The following is a 17440-nucleotide window of genomic DNA, read 5'->3' on the forward strand; positions in this document are numbered from 1 at the left end:
GGAGGCTGATAGTCTACGTAGGGCAGAGACTATCTGAAAACTGGTAAATGGAGACTCTTACAAAAGCTGTACGCTCTGCTCCTGCCTGTGTCTGTGCACCCATGTGTGCTGAGTGTGCTGCGTTTAGTAGTATTTCTCCACCAGAATATACGAAAAGGCCTCATTAATTGGCTTAAAGGAAAAGTAAGTGCTTAAATCAAATATAGCATCAAAAAACAGGAGCTATAACTCAAGTGACTTTCAGTTCTCGTGACTTGGGTAAGTCTTTGGTTAATGAGACTTTGGTTTTAATATCGGTGGTCTGGAGAAAGAATCGTATTTTTAGTTTACGACTCTGACATCTTGTTTTTACATAGTATAGAGAAGCTAAATATATTTGGGCCTGTTAATAAACATGAAAAAAAAAATTGTTGTATAAGGAAGTGTAGGTTTCCAGAAATTATACGATGTATACTTAAAAAAGGTTGGCGAATGGCAGTTCAAGATTGCTCACACTTCCTAGGTTTTCACTAGAAATTAAGGTTAATGAGAGCTAAAAATCCTAATTAATATACGTAATTCTACGTGCAAAATATACAACAAAAATGTAAGATATGTTTTGGTGTCAGAGATTGTATAAGAGGACGTAATGTACTTTTGCAAAAGAACAGGGTAGTTTTGTGCAATGTGGAGGTTATTTAAAGGCTGTTTCAAAATACGGATTTAGGAAGAAAATAGAAACCAGGAGGGAAGTAGTGAGCAGGAAAAAGAGAGGCAAAGAAGGCTATGAGAACGTATTTGCGGTTCGAAAAAGTTGAAAAGAAATAGAAGCGTCCGTGAATGCCCTTGATCTGGTCTGTCTGAGCAACTCCAGGATTTGGCGTAAGAGCCCGACTGGACGGTGCAGTGGGATCCCTGCCTGAGAGCCGGCTGATTTTCTGGGTGTCCCTTCCAGGCGGCACAGCTGTGGAGTCACAGGCGCCGGTGCCCACTCCGCCACCAGAGGGCAGTGCAGGCACGCGCGGCAGCCCCCGCTGTGCACCTGGGGAAAGTTACTCAACCTCCCTGATCCCGTCACCCTCTTACAGAAGGAAGGTATTGATGATTGAGTGGGGCAATGTACAGAAAAGGCCTGATATTTAGTAGATTTTTTATAAAAACTGCTAGTTCCCTACCTTCCTCTTCTACGGCCTCATCTTCCCCCTTTCTAGAAAAGAATTTGGAAGTAGATGGACAAAGCCTTTCCTGCTGTAAACTTCTTTCTTCTTTCTTTTCTTCCTTCCTTCCTTCCTTCTTTTTTTTTATTTTTTTTATTTTTTTGACAGAGTCTCACTCTGTTGCCCAGGCTAGAGTGAGTGTCGTGGCGTCAGCCTCGCTCACAGCAACCTCAAACTCCTGGGCTCAAGCGATCCTCCTGCCTCAGTCTCCCGAGTAGCTGGGACTACAGGCATGCGCCATCATGCCCGGCTGATTTTTTCTATTTTTAGTTGTTTGGCTAATTTATTTCTATTTATAGTAGAGACGGGGTCTCGCTCTTACTCAGGCTGGTCTCGAACTCCTGGGCTCGAGCGATCCCCCGCCTCAGCCTCCCAGAGTGCTAGGGTTACAGGCGTGAGCCACCGCGCCCGGCCCTGCTGTAAACTTCTATCTGGGCGTCTGGACGGGGGGGTGGGGCAGGACGGGCTTCCCCCCGGGACCCCCAAAGCAAGCCTGGCGCAGGCACGACCCCAGGTCCCCATCAGGTCTCCCAGTGCCTCCCTCGTCTTCCCATCCCCCCAAGCCTTGAAAATTCCTCCCTGCGTGAACCGGAAAACGTGGTCCTGCATTCTCTCGAGTGTGGCTGCTGGCGTGTGGCTGCTGGCGTGTGGCTGCTGGCGTGTGGCTGCTGGCGTGCTGAGCAGCATGGGCCGTGGCAGGGACAGGAGAGGACACGCATAGGCCCGCACTGCCGTGGGCACCCGTGTGAAGCTGCGGTGTCTGCGCAGTGGCGTTGCTCACGCGTGTCTCACACGGTGTGACGTCCACAGCACGGTGCAGCGGCCCCCACGCCTCTGCCCCCTCGGCCAGCGCCCGCCTCCTCCGCAGCACTGCCTGCGCCCTGCACCCCTCCGCCTCCTCCCCCTTTCTCGCCCTCTTCAGTCTCCCCAAGGGGCCATCACAGGCCTCTCGCGGGGGAGGCTCGGCGCGGGGGACGCTGCCGCGTGCTGTGGCCTCGTCAGCCGGCTGGGCGAGGTTGGGGGCCAGGAGCTGAGGCCCCACAGGGACGGGAGGCTCCCATTCACCTGCCCGCAGGTGCAGCCGCGTTGCAGCGGTGCCAGCCCAGAGCGTGGGCCTGGCCACCTGTCAGCACCCGTCTTCCTGCCGGCATGGTCCCGACGTGCACTCAGTTTACCTGGAAGGCACGGGAACCTGAGAGGGGGCAGGCTGTGCTGGCTAGGTGGGAGACTGCCCCTGATTTGTGCTGTGTGGTCTGCACGCGGGGCTTGGCATCTGCATTTGTGGCTGTGCTGACCACGCTGACCACGTTGAGCCTGAGGTCGGCCAGCGCCAGACTTGCCCGTCTGTGTACCCAAGCGCTCACACAGGAAAAGACGCATGGGGCCGGCGCGGTGGCTCACGCCTGCAATCCTAGCACTCTGGGAGGCCGAGGCAGGAGGAGCGCTCAAGGTCAGGAGTTTGAAACCAGCCTGAGCAAGAATGAGACCCCGTCTCTACTATAAACAGAAAGAAATTAATTGGCCAACTAACATATATATAGAAAAAATTAGCCGGGCATGGTGGTGCATGCCTGTAGTCCCAGCTACTCGGGAGGCTGAGGCAGGAGAATCACTTGAGCCCAGGAGTTTGAGGTTGCTGTGAGCGAGGCTGACGCCATGGCACTCACTCTAGCCTGGGCCACAGAGTGAGACTGTGTCTCAAAAAAAGAAAAAAGGACGTGTGATTTTACTGAGTTGCTTTCCTTGAACTTCTCCACCCTATAAAAACAAGGGCCTTTTTTGCTGTGCACAGAAGGCTGGGTGTTCTCTGGATCCCTCTGAAGACGGGAAGCAGCGTTCAAATGCCGGCACCCAGCTGGGCTCCGCTGGGCAGCTCGGCAGCTGTACTGACCAGTCCCCTCACGGGCTCTTCACGCTCGGGGCCGGGCGTTCTGGCCAGGCCGCCGTGGAGGCTGGTGTGCTTGACGGTCTTAGCACAGCCCATTCCTAATGCAGGGGGAGCTCTGGAGACACGGGGGATTTAGGATGGAGGGAAACGGCCCAGGTCCCGGCCCGCGGACTGCGCCCGGCAAGGACCGCACTAGGAAGCTGGGTCCAGACGCACTGAGTCGGAAACGGTTGTTTTAGGCCAGCATGGTGGAAATCGGGGATTATCGGGCCATGAAGGTAATTGTGCCGTCTCAGGTTCCCGGGGAGGGAGGGGGATTATTCGGCCCCAAGGGAAGGCTGGAAGCAGCCGACTTCCTGGGCTGCCCCCGGCGGCTGTAAGAGCCGGTTTTCTCTAGCCACGTTGCTGGGATTGCCGGGCTTTCTGTTGCTTCCCACCACGGACACCCTCGATCTGTGCAGGGCCTCACAGGGTTAAATTCAGCCTGCCCTTCAGCTGAAACAGTGAAGCTATTTCTGGTAGCAATGGACAATAATTCTTAGTGAACCTGTGATTGTTTCAATCGTTTCGCTCTGTGTAATGCATTGTGCAGTTAAACATTCACCACGATTGCTGAATCTGTAAAATAGTGTATTTTGGTTTGGGCTGTGGGCTAATGCTTTCTGCTTCTGTACACCTGCTTGCCTAACGATTGTTACCGGGCGGTCCGAGGAGGGTCCCGGACCCTGCAGTTGTGGAAAACATGACGTACGGCTGTTCCAGCTCTTGCGACTAAGTCACGTAGCCCCTAACGTGGGCTGGTGTAAACCACCCCTGCTTTTCCGGCTCGGGGCTGCTCCTTGTGCCCGCTTCTCAGCACAAGGTGGGGGGCGCTGGCCAGCAGATAAAGACTCACAGGCCAGGTGCAGTGGCTCACGCCTGTCATCCTAGTACTCTGGGAGGCCGAGGAGGGAGGATCGCTCAAGGTCAGGAGTTCGAAACCAGCCTGAGCAAGAGTGAGACCCCATTTCTACTAAAAATAGAAAGAAATTAATTGGCCAACTAATATATAGAGAAAAAAAAATAGCTGGGCACAGTGGTGCATGCCTGTAGTCCCAGCTGCTTGGGAGGCTGAGGCAGGAGGATTGCTTGAGCCCAGGAGTCTGAGGTTGCTGTGAGCCAGGCTGACGCCACGGCACTCACTCTAGCCTGGGCAACAAAGCGAGACTCTGTCTCAAAAAAGAAAAAAAAAAAAAACTCACAATCTGGTTCAATTTGGTCTGCAGTGGTCATTTCTCGCTCTCCGGTCCACAACAGATCCTATCCCTGGTCAGCGAGCACGCGCGCACACACACACACAGATACATACCACACACACACACACAGATGCACACCACACGCACACACAGATACATACCACACATACACACACACACAGATGCACACCACACGCACACACACACAGATGCATACCACACGCACACACACACAGATACATACCACACGAACACACACACACAGATACATACCACACATACACACACACACACAGATGCATACCACACGTGAGCACACACACATGTCCCTTTCCTCAGTCTCCGGCTGCGGCCCAGGCACTCGCGGGGCACTCCCGCCCCTCACTGGAACACGAAACCACACACCCGTGTGGGGCGATGGCCGTACAGAGCCCTGCTGTCTGGCCCAAGGCCACGGAGCTGGTGGCAGAACCGGCGACCACGGAGCATGAGCTGGCTCTGGGCCCCACAGCAAGGCCAGGGGTGACCGCCACCCCACACGGCCCCAAGGGCTCGCGTCGGCTCTGGGGGAAACCGTCTGGTTCTCACGTCGAGACGAGACGCCGCAGGGAGCCCGGACGGCCGGCGACCTCCGCTCTCTCCCCGGCATGGCGGCCCGGAACCGCCAGAGCTCGGCCAGTGCCCGTCCCCTCCGGCACCCACGCAGAGCGCGGCCACTCCCCGCGCCGGTCCCAGCCGGGACAGAAGTGCACTTCTCCCCTCCAACCGACGGGAACTGGGGAACAGCCCTTCCGTGCTGGGACAGGGCCGCACACTCTGACTGTGATGTTAACCAGCTGCCTGTCTGCACACGCGGTGCCGCGTCCGCCGGACAGGCCCCAGGCGTGGAGGGCAGTGGAGCAGCAGGAGGGCAGCGCTCTCGGGGAACCGAGCAGCAGTGTCACGGCGGGCAGCTAGCCGGTGTTGCGGCCGGGGCCTCTGCGGTGGGGGCGGGGAGGTCTGCACAGAGGGAGGTCGGGTCTCCGAGAGCAGGGACGTGGTAGGAACCGTCCGGCTGTTTCCGTGCGGGATCGCTGTTCTGAGAAGCAAGGAACACGTGTGTGCAGGAACGCGCTGCACACATAGACTGAGACATCTGGGTCATTGTTCTGTAAACTGAAATAAAATTTTAAGGCTATTTTAAGGCCCCCACCCTACCCGCTGACTAAATGGGCCCCTGGTGGCCAAAGGAATATCCTAAAATCAAATTGTCTGCCAGGAGGAGGGAGGTCAGACATACCTTATCATGACCCCCTCCCTTCTTGGAGACTTCCTTTATAACCCATTAGCAGGCCTAAGGGTATGCAAGACAGACCTGCAGGTCCTCAATTTGCACAACAAATCTATGGCAGATGGCTTATCTCTGATAACAACTCCTTCTGTTAAAACATTCCAAGCCTCTAGACAAAGCTTCATGTCTTTTACCAATTACAAGCCAAAGAACCTTTAAACCCACCTATAACCCGTAAGCTGCCCCCTTCGAGATGGCCCACCATTTCGGGCCAAGCCCATGTATGCCCCCCACGTATTGATTGGTGACTTGACCTGTAACCCCTGTCTCCCTGAAATGTATAAAACCAAACTGTCACCCAGCCACAGCGAGTCCACCTGCTCAAGGCCTCTTGGCAGTGGCTCCGGGGTCATGGTCCTCAAATTTGGCTCAGAGTAAATCTCTTTAAAATTATTTTACAGAGTTTGGCTTTTTTCCGTTGACATTTCAAATAAGAGAAATGTTCCTATACTTGCATTTAAAGTGGCATTGTACAAAATAAGTTGACTAATAATTTTTAATTTTCCTTCTTAGAATGACTTTCAGTAACGAATGAATGAGCAACATGACAGCTGGAGAGAGAGACACAGGAGGAAGGGAAAAGCTTTATATTTTAGTGCTTTTGTGGCATTGTTTCCTGGCTTTTGTGCAAGGGGCCCCACCTCTGTATCCTGCGTTGGGCATCCCAGGCTGTGGTTCTGGGGTGGACCAGGCCCTGCTTTTCCAAAGACAGGGACAGCTGGAGGGGGGCAGGGTGTCTTCCTGCGGAGCTGCCCGCGCTTGCTCAGGTATCTGGCAGGTCCCTCTCCTTTCCTGTTCCCGCTTGGTTGCCTGTCCCCCAGGTAAAGCTCTTCGGGGCGTCTGGAGCCCCCAGCCTTTGGGATTCTCGCTGGGCCAGTTCAGCCCGTCATCCCACCCCCTCCTCCTGCCCTCGGGACAGTCCCGGCCCAGGGAAGGACAGGTCACAGCCACAGCAGGCAGGTGGCTCCTTCGGTGGCGTTTGGCACAGTGGCTCTCTATGTGTTTTGTGAACTAAAATGCTCACCCCCCACCGGCTGACTGAATGGACCCCCTCTTGGCCAAAGGAATATTCAAGGGCAAAGTTGCCTGCCAGGAGGAGGGAGATGGACAGGCCTTGTCATTCCCCCCTCCCTTCTCGGAGACTTCCTTTGTAACCCATTCACAGGCCTAAGGGTATGCAAGACACACCTGCAGGCCCTCAATTTGCAACAAATGGTGGCTTATCTCTGGTAAACAGTTTCTGTTAAAACATTCCAGGTATTTAGACAAAGCTTCATGTCTTTAGCCAATTACAATCTAAAGAATCTTTAAACCCACCTATAACCTGTAAGCCCCCCCCCTTCGAGATGGCCCTCCTTTTTGGGCCAAGCCAATGTATGCCTCCCACACATTAATTGATGGCTTTACCCATAACCCTTGTCTCTAAAATGTATAAAAACCAAACCATAACCCAGCCACAGCGAGTCCACTTGCCCAAGGCCTCTTGGCAGTGGCTCCGGGTCATGGTCCTCAAATTTGGCTCAGAATAAATCTCTTTAAAATTATTTTACAGAGTTTGGCTTTTTTCCGTCCACAGTTTGTTTGTTTGAACAGACGTTGGTCCTCTTCACACCCTTCCATTCTCCAGATGATTCCCAAAGTTGTCCTGGGAAAGCAAGCAAGTCAGTTTCCGGGAGCTGGCAGCCCCCGAACCTGGGGGCGCACGGTGGTGAAGGCACCCTGGTTCTCCCAGGCACCGTGCCTACTGCAGCGGTGACGGCCTGGCGTGTGTGCCTGAGCCTGGCCCCGCGGCCATGTCCGTGTGCTCAGACCGGCGCCCGGCCTGAGGAAGGCGCGTTGGAGTGAACTCACCGCACCGGCCGGTTCCCACTGCGAGGCTGCTGCCCAGAGCAGGTACGCCCGCCTCACTGCACTGGCCGCCCGGGTGCAGGCAGCACGTCCTCTTCAGTGTCCAAAAATAAATCTGGATTTGGATCTGAGCTAATTCTCTGGAATTATTACGGAAAAGAGCACAAGCATAGATGCTGCACACGTTCAGAAGTGAGAATATTATCAGTTGCAGGAAAGATACGCACTTTTGCAAGCCTTCCCAAAAAGAAGCTCTTTCTTTATGTTATTGAAAAAAAGCTTAAAATCCTGTGCAAGGATAGCAAGGGGAACTCGGGGTTCATTTTGGGGGGAAACCCAGAGGCAGGCAGCACAGACCGGCGCTGACAACAGGAACTTGTTTCTCACGGTTCTGCAACTGGAAGACCAGGTCTGGGGCAGCGGGGCCCGCTCTGGGCCAGGGCTCAATCGTATTTTTTTTTTTTTTTTTTTTTGAGACAGAGTCTCATTCTGTTCCCCGGGCTAGATAGAGTGCCATGGCGTCAGCCTAGCTCACAGCAACCTCCAACTCCTGGGCTCAAGCGATCCTCCTGCCTCAACCTCTCGAGTAGCTGGGACTACAGGCATGCGCCACCATGCCCAGCTAATTTTTTTCTATACATATATATATGTTAGTTGGCCAATTAATTTCTTTCTATTTCTAGTAGAGACAGGGTCTCGCTCTTGCTCAAGCTGGTCTTGAACTCCTAAGCTCAAGCAATCCTCCTGCTCGTCCTCCCAGAATGCTGGGATTACAGGTGTGAGCCACCGCACCCGCCCGAGCTCGACTGTGAGCTGCACACGCCCACTGCTTAGGTCTGCATGCAGGGGAGAGAAGGCAGAGAATTCTCTGGGCCCTTACGAGAGCACTATTCCGTTCGTGAAGGCCACCCGGAGACCTGATCACCCCCCAAAGGCCCCACCTGTCTGGCCTAGGGGTGAGAATTTCAACATGTGCACTTGGGGGACACACACATTCCGACCCCTGCACACTCCCAGGTGGACGTTTGACCCAGCCCTCCCCCAGGCTGACGCCCTTTGCCCGTGCAGAGGGTCCCCCACCTGCTGGGAAAGGACATAGGGACACCCCCTCAGGAGCAGGGATGGCCACGCAGGTGGGGCTGAGGCTGTTTCCAACCTCGAGATCCAGGACCACCGGCTTCCAGACGCCCTGGGACTTTATTACAGCTCAGACTCCCCGGCCGGGCCGGACCTGCCGGTTCAGAACCTGCCGGTGGCGGTGCCGTCCCGTGACCCAGCTCGGACAGGCGCAGGGCTGAGGCCGCGGGGCAGAGGCCGAAGGCACAGCGCGTCCTGCGCGTCCTAGAGTTTTCCATTAACTTCGTCTCCGAGGGAACGTGTGCTGATCACCAAAGAGGTGGAAAATGGATTGAAGAGACTGAGTACAGTGAGAATGTTTGAATACCAAGGTCATTGTCATGATTTTTTTAACTGACAAGTTGAGATTTCCACACCATGAGCATCATGAAGGAACAAGGACGCTGGGGCAGGACCTTCCCCAGGCTCAGGGTGGGTGGCCCTGAGAACACAGAGGGGACAGTCAAGCCCGGCTCAGGCCTGGTGGCCCCGGGACCACATTGGGGACAGTCAAGCCCGGCTCAAGGCTGGTGGCCCCGTGACCACAGAGGGGACAGTGAAGTCAGGTTCAGGGCGGGTGGCCTTGTGACCACAGAGGGGACAGTGAAGCCAGGCTTAGGGCGGGTGGCCCCGTGACCACAGAGGGGACAGTGAAGCCAGGCTCAGGGCTCGTGGCCCTGTGACCACATTGGGGACAGTGAAGCCAGGCTCAGGGCGGGTGGCCCTGTGACCACATTGGGGACAGTGAAGCCAGGCTCAGGGCGGGTGGCCCTGTGACCACACTGGGGACAGTGAAGCCAGGCTCAGGGCTGGTGGCCCTGTGACCACATTGGGGACAGTGAAGCCAGGCTCAGGGCTGGTGGCCCTGTGACCACATTGGGGACAGTGAAGCCAGGCTCAGGGCAGGTGGCCCTGTGACCACAGAGGGGACAGTGAAGCCAGGCTCAGGGCGGGTGGCCCCGTGACCACAGAGGGGACAGTGAAGCCAGGCTCAGGGCTCGTGGCCCTGTGACCACATTGGGGACAGTGAAGCCAGGCTCAGGGCGGGTGGCCCTGTGACCACATTAGGGACAGTGAAGCCAGGCTCAGGGCGGGTGGCCCTGTGACCACAGAGGGGACAGTGAAGCCAGGCTCAGGGCGGGTGGCCCTGTGACCACATTGGGGACAGTGAAGCCAGGCTCAGGGCAGGTGGCCCTGTGACCACAGAGGGGACAGTGAAGCCAGGCTCAGGGAGGGTGGCCCTGTGACCACATTGGGGACAGTGAAGCCAGGCTCAGGGCTGGTGGCCCTGTGACCAGATTGGGGACAGTGAAGCCAGGCTCCAGGCGGGTGGCCCTGTGACCACATTGGGGACAGTGAAGCCAGGCTCAGGGAGGGTGGCCCTGTGACCAGATTGGGGACAGTGAAGCCAGGCTCCAGGCGGGTGGCCCTGTGACCACATTGGGGACAGTGAAGCCAGGCTCAGGGAGGGTGGCCCTGTGACCACATTGGGACAGTGAAGCCAGGCTCAGGGAGGGTGGCCCTGTGACCACATTGGGGACAGTGAAGCCAGGCTCAGGACTGGTGGCCCTGTGACCACAGAGGGGACAGTGAAGCCAGGCTCAGGGCGGGTGGCCCTGTGACCACATTGGGGACAGTGAAGCCAGGCTCAGGGCTGGTGGCCCTGTGACCACACAGGGGACGGTGCAGGCTGCCTTCTGCTGAACACAGGCACAAGAACAGTGTCCTGATGGCAAAGAGACAGCAAAGTATGATGGTCCGGGAGTGTCACAGCCCCTAGGAGGCAGGTGGGAGCCACACTGAGGCTGTCTCAGACCAGTCCCTCTGGCAGTGATGCCTAAGGCAAAAGCGAAGGTTCTGTGAGCCCTCCTGCCTTTCCAGGGGGTCTGCACCCCGAAACAGACGCTGAATTTAGTAACACAGCAGACATTGGGAAACAACAGGATTATTCTTTTGCGTATGATCCTTTGTTTGGATTTTAAAAATTCAACTCTTAAGGCCAGGCGTGGTGGCTCACACCTGTAATCCTAGCACTCTGGGAGGCCGAGGCGTGGTGGATTGTTTGTTTGAGCACACGTTTGAGGTTGCTGTGAGCTGTGATGACGCCACAGCACTCCAGCCCGGGCAACAGACTTCTGTCTCAAAAAAAAAAAAAAAGAAGAAGAAGAAGAACTTGGGCTTATACAGCATCTTGAGAAAGAACAGTAAATTTTAGGGAAGTAGCAAGACAAAGGGAATCTTGGGGTTTCCAGGGGCGGCAAAGGCAGGAAAGTGAACACAAGAAACCGATGGAAAATGAGGCCGGGGAGGAAGTTTGCTCGCGGACTCCCGGGCACCGAGCCGTCTCTGCCGGGGAGGCTGCTGCTGTCCTGGGACAGGGAGGGCGGGCGGGGCCGCCTCACGAGGGGTCTGTGCCCGGCGCCCGGCAGAGGGGAGGGCAGGGACCCCACCCTGCGTGTGCTTCGGCTCTGCTGCCTTCAGCTCAAAATAACTCGATAGCTAGGGCACCGGACTCTCGGGGGATGCATATCCCAGCCCCTGCAGGAGCAGGAGGCTCTCAAAGCGTCCGGCTGCGAGGGACACAGACCTAGCCGGAGGTGGCCTCGCGGAGCAGGGTGACAAGAAGCCAGGGGCAGCGGCCGTGGGTTGGTGCCGGAGTTCCCCAGTCACCAGGGACCTGGGCTCCTCCCCTGCACCTGCGCCTGCCCCGCCCCCCGAGACCCTGTGCAGCTTCAGCCTCAGAATGGCGCTGGGGGAGGGGCAGGGGCGAGAGGACAGGCTGGGGAGATGCCCCCCAACGTCTGCTGTTCACAAGGGTTCCTGGACGGCACTGGCCGTGACGACCTCGGCTGCAAGGCAGCCAGGGACAGCACATGGGTCATCCGGACACCTCGCAGCCTCGGACGTCCTGAGGCTCTGTCAGTAAGGGAGGAGGGGTGAACGGATAGTGAATGGAGAGCTGGCATTTGCAAGCCAGTGCGACCCTCACAAGGGCCAGGGCAGGCTTCCCAGCCCCAGGCCCTCCCAGGGGACAGGCTTCCTGTGCCACAGGCAACCCTCAAGCCTCACTGTGACAGTTTCTGAAATACTCGTGCAGTCCCCGCTGGACACCGGCCCCATAGCTCAGGGCAACACGACGTGCACAGCCTTGGACTAAGAAGTGCAGTTTCTCGAATGCAGTAGGTGCCTACTCTGTGCGAGGCACTTCACGTCCTTTATCTGTAAGTCGCACAACCTTGCACAAACAGCTTGCACAACCTTGCACAAACAGTTCCCGGCTACAGGTGTGAGAACAGACAGGCTAACTAACTTCCTAACGGTGTGCACGAGCTGCAAAGCGGCTGAGCCTCCACCCGCGGTCGGGCCCAGGGGGTTGGAAGTCCTCTCCTTTCTGAAGGTGCGGTTCCTGCCAGTCCTCCCGAAGGCTGGGAGAATTTCCACGGGACACGACTGCTGTTATTTCTCCTCCCTTTCTCAAGTTTAAGCCAAAGATGCCTTGAGTAGCGTTCTTTAGAATTTAGATTTGTCAATAACCGGGAAGAACTTAGACTTTGTCAACTTCAAAGATGAGAAGATTATGGAACCCGTAGGGCGTTCCAGGGCTGTCAGACAACCAAGGCACAAATAAACACGACAAGTTCACCGGACGGCTTCCAGGAGGAGGGGCACTGCTTAGACAAACTCCTCTGAACCGAGGCCTTCTGCTTCCCCCTGCCCTCCCGGCATTGCAGAGAGCTGCTGAGAAACCCGGCTTTCTCCGGGAAGGCCTGTGTCCTGCCAGGACTGACCTGGCTCTGCTGGCCCAGGAGACACATTAAAAAAAACAAAAACAAAAAACAGAATTACAGAATTAACAACATAAATGTTACGCTAAGAACTGTAATCTCCCGGAAAAGCTGTCATCAGTGTGATTGGCAAACTTTGTGTGTTTCGCTTTGGTTTTGGCTTTTGATTTTTAATTACTTCTAGTGAAAATTATTTAATGAAAAATCTTTGCTGTGAATTTTGGAAATGTAGACAACAATCTGCAACACACAAAAAGAGATTATTAATTAAAGGAAGTTAAAAATAACGCCCTCGCTGGAGCATGGTGTGAATTAGCTAGTTAGAGACTTAGAAAGAAAATTGCTTTTCATTGAACAACTACAGCATGCACCTCTGAGCTGTTCCTTGTCTTTGAACTATTTGGCAATTCTTTGTAAACTGCCGGCCACTGATGCGTGTCTGTGTCCTGCCCTGCCCTGCCCTGTCTAGTGGAGATTTTTTTTTTAAGTTCCGGAAATTAAGAGAGTACAAACATTTTGGTTACATTTTATACCTTTGCCTCTCCCTAGCAAGGGTTAGAGGCGTGCCCTTCCCCTCCACAATGCTCACAGTGTCCCTCAGTTGTGAGTCTCTCCTCCAACCCCCCAATCCTTAACCCTTTGAGCACCATAGTGCTGCTTAGCAGTCAGTACTCATTTGATGGCGAGTACATGTGGAGCCCATTCTTCCCATCCTGTGTTGCCTCCCTTCGGATAATGGGCTCAAGCTCAATCCAGGAGAATATAAGCGGTGCTAGGTCACTGTCATTTCCTATAATTGAGTAATCTTCCATTGTAAACACATACCAAATTTTAATAATCCACCCATGAATTGACAGACACTTCGGAAAAGAATTCGGAGATACCTCAAAGAGCTAAAAATAGAAATACCATTCGATCCAGCAATAGCACTTATTAGGCATCTACCCAAAAGAGCAAAAGACATTGTATAATAAAGACATCTGCACCAGAATGTTTATGGCAGCACAATTCACTGTTGCAAGGACGTGGAAATGACTCTAGTGGAGACTTTAACCGGCTTCCCTCCTCCTGTGGTATACCCAGTTCTGCCTCCCTTTGCAGTTCGTTTCGAAGTTCCTCTACTACATACAAACTGTGCTGTTTTCACTTCCCCTTTGCACGGTTCTAACATCTGCCTAGTTCTCTCCTGTCAAGTGTGCAGAATAATATAAACTCTTTCACACGTGTTCATGCTTGTATCTTGGTACGAGTCATGATTTCACCTTTTTCTAAGCATTACCTTTCAGAGAGTGTCCAGCTATGACGTGTGCAACGTGCTGCTTACATTTTGTACCCGTGCTTGCTGCTCTGTTAGTAGAGTGACCGTCTCAGAACAAAGGCCTCCAGAGACCCTAAGGCGTGTTCTTCCCGTGATCGTTCTGCGCACGACCAGAGTGAGTGGGCAGCACGCAGGCTACGTCCGCGGGAAATATGTGAGTACTTTGCCTCAAGCTGGGCAGTGCAACAGAAAAACCGGGAGACAAAGCATTTAGGTAGCACTGACTGTGTGCACGCACGGCACGGTGCAGAACAACAAGCCAGACCCTTTGCCTGCGACGATAGCCGAGTTTGGGTGTGGGTGTCCGTGCAGTCCAGCTGGGAAGTGAGACTGCACGAAACTCGAAGACCATCTCAGACAATCCACCGTTTGTTGTGAGATAGTGTCATAGACAGCATTCTTTTTTTTTTTTTTTGAGACAGAGTCTCGCTTCGTTGCCCAGGCTACAGTGAGTGCCCTTGCGTCAGCCTCGCTCACAGCAACCTCAATCCCTGTGCTCAAGCGATCCTCCTGCCTCAGCCTACCGAGTAGCTGGGACTACAGGCATGCGCCACCATGCCCGGCTAATTTTTTGTATATATTTTTAGTTGGCCAATTAATTTCTTTCCATTTATAGTAGAGACGGGGTCTCGCTCTTGCTCAGGCTGGTTTTGAACTCCCGACCTCGAGCAATCCACCCGCCTCGGCCTCCCAGAGTGCTAGGATTACAGACGTGAGCCACCGCGCCCGGCCATGGACAGCATTCTTAAAGAAACCCGTGAGACCAAGAAAATCTGTGTTTGGGGTAGATTCCAGCATCCTCATCTCCTCTTTGAACAATGAGTGTCAGTTTGGGACCTTAAAACCCAATCGCACAGCTTCAAAGCAGAGACCCGGCCTGACAACCAGCACCCGACCTCCTGCCCGGGGAGAGGGGCGCCCGCATGCCCCCATACCCTTGGCAGAGGCTGGGGCAGGAGGGGGCGTGCTCGCCTGTGAGGGGAAAAGCAAGGTGCTTTACTGGGAGCCGCTAGACCCAGCAGGACGGCGCCCCAGACGCTGTTAGGGTGGGGCAGCCTTCCTTCCGCCTGCACAAACCCTGTCCTTCAGAGCTTTCCCTCCTCGGTCCTGGAGGTCTGCAAAGAGGGCCGAGCACTTTTAACCCACAAGAAGGAAGTTCTTTGCATTTGGGGTCCCGCTGTTTCAAAGGACAGTTTAAAAAGAATTATTATTATTATTATTATTTTTTGAGACAGAGTCTCACTCTGTTGCCCAGGCTACAGTGAGTGCCGTGGCGTCAGCCTAGCTCACAGCAACCTCCTACTCCTGGGCTCAAGCGATCCTCCTGCCTCAGCCTCCCAAGTAGCTGGGACTACAGGCATGCGCCACCATGCCCGGCTAATTTTTTCTATATATTTTTAGTTGTCCATGTAAGGCTGGTGGGCCCCCTCCCTTCTCTGGATCAAAAAGAAAAGGCTCAGGAGACCAGACCCGCCAAGGACCTGCCAAGGATGACTGCCCGCTGAAAACTACCATGCCCCGATAAGACAGTTTTGGCTCCTGGATTCCACAAATACCCCCAGCCCCTCCTATTTCTCAATGACCACCAAAGGTCGGCCCAGCTCTTCCCGCCAAAAGTGACTAGCCTGGCCCAAATGGCAAAAGGCCTCACCCCATTCAAATGTAGGTGAGGTTCTGGGGCCAGAACCTCGTCTGGGAGCACTAAATAAAGCCGCGTGGTTTGGCCCCACTCTTTCTCTCTCTGTCTTTTCTTTTCACCACTGCGGAAAAACCTTACAGGCCACATAATTTCTTTCTGTTTTTAGTAGAGGTGGGTTTAGCTCTTGCTCAAGCTGGTCTGGAATTCCTGGCCTCGAGCAGTTCTCCCACCTCGGCCTCCCAGAGTGCTAGGATTACAGGCCTGAGCCACCACACCAGGCCTGACAGCTCAATCTTTGAGAGATTCTAACAGAGAGCCCGGGGCAGGCTCAGCCCTAGGATGCCCGAACCACTCCCTTGGTGGCTGTTGGCTGAGCTCAAGCCTGAGCACCTCCAGCCCGCTCCCAGGCAGGCCGTCCTGGGGACCCCACCCTGAGCACGCCTTGGTCTGCAGTGGACGAAAGAGCCCCCCTGGAGCCAGAGGCTGCAGCCTGCAGGGGACGGCCCAGCATCTCATGGTGAGTCCTCAAATTGCAATGCACTGATCAGTGTTCGCCCTGCGACACTGAGTGGGACACCATTTATCTCAAGATTAGCTGAAGCAGGAAGCTCTGCTGACCCTCTTACACGAGACAGGCTTTAGCCTGCATGGTGCAATCTGGGGGTCCCTGTGCTCTCCCCTCCACTGCACCCAGGCACCCCTGAGATGCGGGCCCCCCTTCTCTGACGCCTTCTGACAAAAACCTTCCAGCTCGTCAGAGACGACAGAACACTGGCCACTTTGTCGGTCTGTCTTCCTGGGTCAATCTTCCCATTTGGCTTTTTTTTTTTTTTTTTTTTTTAGACAGAGTCTCGCTTTCTTGCCTAGGCTAGAGTGCCCTGGCGTCAGCTTAGCTCACAGCAACCTCAATCTCCTGGGCTCAAGCAATCCTCCTGCCTCAGCCTCCCGAGTAGCTCGGACTACAGGCATGCACCACCACGCCCGGCTAATTTTTTTTCTATATATATTAGTTGGCCAATTAATTTCTTTCTATTTATAGTAGAGACGGAGTCTCGCTCTTGCTCAGGCTGGTTTCAAACTCCTGAGCTCAAACGATCCTCCTGCCTCGGCCTCCCAGAGAGCTAGGATTACAGGCATGAGCCACCACGCCCAGCCTCATTTGGCTTTTAATAAACCTTTACAAAAATGACAGATTATTTCTGCGCCAACAGCCTTCGTTTCAGTGGACAATCTCAAGTCCAGCGTCGGCAGAAGCAAAGCAAAGGGCAGAATTCTCACAGGGGCCTCACGGTGGCAGAAAAAGAGGTGGCTGCAACCAGGACCCAGGGCAAGCCGGAGTGTAACCCGCTTCCCATAAGAGACAAAGCGGGGCTTCCGAAGAAATCTCCTCCACTGAGCTAATCCAGGGGCGTGCGGGCAGGTTGGAGGGTCCCCACTGAAGTAGGAGTCGCTGCAACTGCCCGAAGGATGCCCCACGGCCAGGAGTCCCAGCAGGGCCACATTCTATGGAGCAGAGCCCCAGCAGTCACCCTGCTGAAAGAGGTCTGGGCCGGAAGGACGTCCCACTGAGAGAAGTCCCACAGGGTCATCCCACCAGGCCTCATTTGCAACCCCTCCCTCTCCCTGCCGGCTGTGAGCTCTGAGCCAGGGGCAGGGGCAGGGCAGAGGCCGAGATAAGGTGAGCTGAGCCCTGCAGTGGGCTGAGCCTGTCAGGATAACAGGCACCTGCCCGGAGACCCAGCACCCACACCCGGGCCTAAAGGGACCCTCAGAAGGGTGAGTCTCAGGGTCCGTGGCAGGAAAGTGTGTCTGGAGTGGCCGCAGCTCCGCAGAGCGCCCTGTAGGGCCTGTGTGTTTTCCTGGCCTGGCCTGTTTGTGGGGAGGGCAGATCCAGGCTCCGGGACCAGGCTCTGGCTGGACCACCGGGCTGCGGAAGGGTGCAGGGGTGGGGAGGTCCTGGCCCACTGACAAGGGCCTCTTCTCCTGCCCACTGTGGTTTCCAGCAAGTCAGGCCGAGTAGCAGCTGTTCCGTGTAAGGTTCTTCAGTGTTGGCGAAAAGAAAAGACAGACAGAGCACCCAGGGGG

Source organism: Microcebus murinus, chromosome 5 (assembly GCF_040939455.1).
Source record: "Microcebus murinus isolate Inina chromosome 5, M.murinus_Inina_mat1.0, whole genome shotgun sequence".
Lineage (NCBI taxonomy): Eukaryota > Metazoa > Chordata > Mammalia > Primates > Cheirogaleidae > Microcebus > Microcebus murinus.